Source organism: Mirounga leonina, unplaced genomic scaffold (assembly GCF_011800145.1).
Source record: "Mirounga leonina isolate KUSES-001 unplaced genomic scaffold, KU_Mleo_1.0 Mir_153, whole genome shotgun sequence".
Classification (NCBI taxonomy): domain Eukaryota; kingdom Metazoa; phylum Chordata; class Mammalia; order Carnivora; family Phocidae; genus Mirounga; species Mirounga leonina.
In genome coordinates, this window is record NW_023270387.1 from 35,496,954 (window position 1) to 35,503,265 (window position 6,312).

General features: G+C 38.2%; 1 pseudogene; it reads left to right on the forward strand.

Annotated features, from left to right (window-relative positions):
- LOC118013123 lies at nt 1-650 on the forward strand (annotated as a pseudogene).
- Nucleotides 651-6,312: the final 5,662 nt, after the last annotated feature.

Here is a 6,312-nt window from a genome sequence, read left to right on the forward strand (position 1 = left end):
ATGGGCCACCGCCCTGCCTGCTGTTACCAATATTTTAAGAACAAGCTGCATCCAAACTCTTGCTTCTGCAGAGATGTCCCTCATGCCAAGATCCGCATATTTGACCTGGGGCAGAAGAAGGCAAAAGTGGATGAGTTCCCACTATGTGGCCACATGGGATCAGATGAATATGAGCAGCTCTCCTCTAAAGCCCAGGAGCCCGCCTGTATTTGTGCCAACAAGTGTATAGAGAAAAGCTGTTACAAAAATGGTTTTCACATATGAGTGCTGTTCCAACCTTCCATGTCATCTGTATCAACAAGATGTTGTCCAGTGTTAGGGCTGAGGGGCTCCAGACAAGTATGCCGGGTGCCTTTGGAAAGCCCCGGGGCACAGTGGCCAGGGTCCACATTGGCCAAGTTATCATGTCCATCCGTACCAAGCTGCAGGACAAGAAGCATGTGACTGAGGCCTTACACAGGGCCAAGCTCAAGTTCCCTGGTGGCCAGAAGATCCACATTTCCAAGAAGTGGGGCTTTACTAAGTTTAATGCATATGAATTTTAAGACATGGTGTTTGAAAAGCAGCTCATCCAAATGGCTATGGGGTCAAATACAAAATATATCCCTAATCTTGCCCCCCTGGACAAATGGCATGCTCTGCAGTCATAGGAACCTTGGCACTGCCCCCTCCCTATTAATGCCCACCAAAAAATCTTACTTCCTGTCAAAAAACAATAGGGGTCCTACTGGTGAAAGAGGAGTGCAAAAAGCTGACCATTGTCACAGAATACAGCTTAGATAAAGCTACATTTTGATAGAACCATAAGGGCAAAAATGCCTTCCTTCCAACATTGGGGCTTAGTTGACCAGTGTTTCAGTGACTGGTCTATGATATGCACCATACCAACATGGGCCATAAGCATAGAGCATATGAAACAGTCCCAGAGGGACTTTATCTTCATCAGTGATGAAGATAAATAAAAATTGAGAGGAGGAAAAAAAGAAGAGTGACAAATAGAAATTTAAACAAAGTGATAGATTTAAACCCAGTTCTGTCAATAGGTATATTACATTTTAATATGATAAACATTCCACTTAGAAGGCAAAGATTTTCAGAATGGATTTTTTTTTAATCCAAGTATGTATTATCTACAGGAAACATACTTTAAATATGAAGATACAAATGGGTTAAAAGAAAACTGATGGAAAAATATATACCACAAAAATATTAATCAAAAGAAAAGCAGAATGATTTGATCAGTATCAAAAGAGACTTCAATACATGGGGCATCTGGGTGGCTCAGTCGGTTAAGCAACTGCCTTCGGCTCAGGTCATGATCCCAGGGACCTGGGATCGAGCCCCGCATCAGGCTCCCTGCTCCGCGGGAAGCCTGCTTCTCCCTCTCCCACTCCCCGTGCTTGTGTTCCTGCTCTCACTATCTCTCTCTCTGTCAAATAAATAAATTTAAAAAAAGAGAGAGAGAGACTTCAGTACAAAGAAAATTTCCCAAGGTAAGTAAAGGCATTTCATAATGGTAAAATGGCTTAATTTATCAGGAAAACAATAATGCTTAATATATAAGAAACTAAAACAGAGCACCAAAGTACGCGAAACAAAAATTAACAAAATTAAAGGGAGAAAAAGATCCACATTCATGGTCGGAGACTTTAATATTCCTCTATCAATCATTGGTATAACAAGTAGACCAAACAATCAGTACAAGAAAGAGTACTATTTTCCATTTTCCTGCCTTATAATTTCATTTCAATACACATTTGGGGAACAAAAAGGGTATAACATTCTTCCTAAAATTTGATAATATACTCTTTTAGTCTTTCCATAATAATCAAGCCATTTCCCTAATTATCAGTTATTTAAATATCATTTAATATCATTTAAAATATTATTTTAATATTCAATGTTTGCACAAAAAGTTAGCAGCTTTCACAATCATCAATTTTTATATTTCTCTCTTATAGTAGTAAATTTACATCTATCCTCCAAGTGACTCATGAGAATTTCAACATATAAAGCATTTAAAGAGATTTTTTTCATATCATGCTTACTTATATTTGAAAGTGAAATTTTCAGATAATAATATAAATCCAAATTAAATTCTTTGTCCACTTAGTCATATGGTCATGCTGATGAGATAAGATAGTAACTTCCATAAGCATATAAACATGCCAGAAATTACTTTAAAATGAACATTTAACTCTCTGGCCTTCCTAAGAGCAAATGTATGAACAATGTGAGACCTGTATGGAGAGCTGGTTGGGGCTAATCTGTGGAAGACCTAAAATGTCATCACAGAAACTTGACCTAAAGTATTGTGTGAGTGGTTAAATTGGATGACCTTTAAATACCTCCCACTTTGAGTGTTTATAGCTCTATGATTCTAAGAGTATTTCTCTCTGGGATCATTATTCAGAAGAGAAAGATGTTATATGAGTTCCAGCAAAATTTCACTAAGCACTTAAGGAAACCATCCATCAAGTATTGCCTCTGTTAGAATAGTCTCCAAAGTATTTGAAAGTGAAAAGTTGCAACTCAGTACCCAAGAAATATGAGCAGAAGGATAAATAAGAGAGTCAACAAGTTTACAATAATTTTTGTGGGTGGTTTTGTCCTATGTGTTTGAGCCATGCACATCTTAAAGGAATTAGTCAGTGTACTATGAAGTAGATTCTTCCCACACCATTGAATTAACAGCCATCCTGGGCCTGGCTCCTGCCCTCCAGGTCTTGCAGCTCCCATAAACTCAAGACACACTTGAATACAAAGAATCAGTGTTGGGGGCTGCCCGGGTGACTCAGTCAGTTAAGCATCCAACTCTTGATTTCAGCTCAGGTCATGATCTCAGGGTTGTGAGATCAAGTTCTGCTTCAGGCTGTGCACTCAGCACAGAGTCAGCTTGAGTTTTTCTTCCTCTGCCCCTCCCCCAGCTTGCATGCACGTGCTCTCGCTCTCTCTCTCAAATAAATAAATATTAAAAAAAAAGAAAGAAGAAAACAAAAAAATCAGTATTGGTCAGAGAAGCCCTGAGACCCAGTTGTACTACATGGAACATCACAAAGCAGCTTTGGACTAGAAGCCAGCTGAACTATATTTTACTCCTAATGAATATTTACTACAGTAGAAAAGAATATTCTCTGAACACTTTTTTTTTTCCACACCTTTTCTTACACAGCTCCACTTCCTACAGGTCTTTGAGTTCCCTGAGGATGTCGATGCAAAATGAACAAACCTTTTAGAATTTCTAAAAAAAAAAAAGGAAGAGTTTTATTCAAGCCCAAGTTAGGATACCTACCCAATACACGATCTTCACAAAGACGAGAATGCTCCAGTAAGGGGACATTTAGTGTAGGGTTATATACACTTTTTACATAAAAAGTTACAAATTATTAGACAAAGAACATTTCAGAAAGTTGCAGACCTTATCTCATGTTTCTAGTAAATGCCAGGCTGTATGACTTTAATCTTACAGAAACCAGGGAAGTTTCCTACTTTTTCTTATCTTTGTGTTCAGAATGCTCCTTTTTGGTTATTTTCTCTAACAAAGCAGATGTGCACTGTGTGCTCGGGGCAGAAATAGAGCCCATGCTTTGAGGTTTTGCTGAGTCATTCTGACCTTGGTAAAGTTCAAGTATAGCTTCCCTGGAAGCCCCAGGGCAAGGACCACAAACATTAAAAGTTCAAGTTTTCCTTTATCAAGGACAAGAATCATGTTTATTTCATCACTTTTCCTCATTCCCTAGCAAACTTTGTGCCTGGTGCTTTGCCTGGAAATGGAGTAGTGACATATTTACCTTCCAACAAGTAAGTTAACAATAATAACACATGATAAACATTCTTAAGGTAGTAAGACAATGTATCACCAAAGCACAAAGATTCACCAGGCTCAATGAAACTTATCCCTAAAAATTAGCCTAGCTTCTGAAATCAAGTAAAGGGACATTTCTTCAAATCTCCTACATTTTTCTGTACATATCCATATTAAAGCATTCATTAAATTTTATTGAAATTATCTGTTTATATTTCCTCTTTCCTCTGACTATGGATTCTTATATTTATTTATTTGCGGGGGGCAGGGGCAGAGGAAGAGGGAAAGACAGTCCTAAGCAGGCTCCACACTGAGCTGGGAGCCCGACGTGGGGCTCAATCTCACGATCCTGAGATCACAACCCTCAGAACAAGACCCTCAGATCAAGACCTGAGCCAAAACCAAAAGCTGGTCACTTAACAGACTCTGCCACCCAGGGACCCCATCATCTGACTATTATTCTTGAGAGAGAGGGACTTTTTTTAGTTTTTGTATCACCCAGCATACGTCACAAAAGCCTGACACTGTAGGTGCTCTAAAATGCTTGCTTCACACATGTTTATTATTTGTTGTTTCCCAAGAAGGGAATCATCTTCTTTTTATATACAAAGTACCTGCAGAATATCTAGGTAATGATACTAAGTAAACATTTGGAAACATAGCATAAAAGAACATAATGGACTCAGAAGTCAAGTAAAAATTAAAGTCATAAAATCTGAACAAGAATTATCCTTGTAATCTCTCTATTGTTATTTTCAGATTCCATATTACACAGCACCTTGGCAATTCCTGCCTAGGTTACTTTAACTTGGTTTGTCGGTTGGTTGTTTAACTGTTAGTTCAATCTCCAGCCTTCTTTGTGTGTCCTACTGGGGTATATGCTTCTGCATTTATTTTACAAAAATTGGATCATATGGAAACTTTTTTGTATGTCATGCAATCCCCCTGCTCACGCAGCCGACTCAGCTGGTGTAGATCTAACTCATTCTTAACAAAGGTTACATAATATTGCATGGCATGTTGTTCATTAGAGTAAATGGCTAAACTGCTAAAATAAAGCAACCTAAAAAACATCAAAGACAAAAACAAAAACAAAGAAAAAAAAAAAACCCTCAAACTTTGTCTTTCATCTAATAATTCCAGCCAATTGTCCCCTGTCCCCTGGCAGCTTTATTCCATACAGTTGTTCAGGCTGATGGCAGTTATATTATCCTCAGTACATAGGATTAGATATGTAATATCCAATTTTGGATATTACATTGCTGAAGCCATTGCCAGTCCCACCCTGGATTGGAAACAGGAAGGAGCACAGGTAGGAGGCGCATGGGTCGGCCCTGGATTGGCACTCAGGACTTCCATTCACATTTCCTTGACAAGACCTAATTTACGAGACCATCCCTAGTGGCAAGAGGACCCCGGCAGCCCCTGGCCAGGCAACCACATCTCAGCTATGATTTGATCACTACAGAAGAAGGAGAAAATAAATTTTGGTGGACAATTAGCACTTCTCACGTCAATCTGAATTCACCAAAATGTGTTCCACTTTTCACCTAGTGATGGGTCTTTGATTTCTTTCTTATTTATCCTTACTGACTTGAACTTTCATTTACAAGGATTCCAAGAAATGGAAGTGTGATTTAATAAATGTGCTCACACTGCTTTCTTGGGTTGTGCTGTAATATTTGCATTTCTACTAGTGATGTATATGGGAGGGCTCTGCTTCCCCCGCCATCTCTGCTCCAGCAGGAAACATAATCATCTGTTATTTCTTTGCCGTTCTACTGGGTGGCAATATATAAATAACAGCTCTTTATTAACGTTAATTTAGATTATGCTGACCACTAGAAAACTTGAGCCACTATTATATATTTACTGGTCATTTGGATTACTCTTCTCTGAATTAGCTATTTATATCCTTGGCATATTTCCTCATTAGGTTATATGTCTTTCTGTTATCAGTTTTACCTTGCTGACTATATTTCAAAAAATGCAAAGAGATTTGACAGCCCTAGAAATACGTATTTTTAGATGTATCTCTTCCCCCAACCATCTCCCTGTTTCAAAAAAAAAAATCATAGCCCTTAATATATTCTAAAAGGTAATGTTTCTATAAATCTGAACATATAATCCTGGGCTTGACCTGCTCTTCAAGAATAACGAATAATCGATATTCCATGGTGATATTTCATTTAACAGTTTTAAAATCTATCCACAAAAGTTAGGCATCAAGTGTTCTGTTGTCAAGAAGTACACAATTCCTAGCCTGCTAAACTCCCACTCCACCAATCAACACATTGTGGAAGAGCTAATTCATTTGGAGAGGAAAGCGATCATCTCGTAAATAAAACACCAGGCCCCTGTTTCAAGTACATTGTGATTTGAGATTAATATTTGAGGCATTTGATGGGCTTAATTTGTTCTCCAGTGATATGCAATCAGCATTACAGAACCTCTCACACATCACTCAGATGAATTTGTATTATTTTCCATTCTGCATTCAGAAAAAC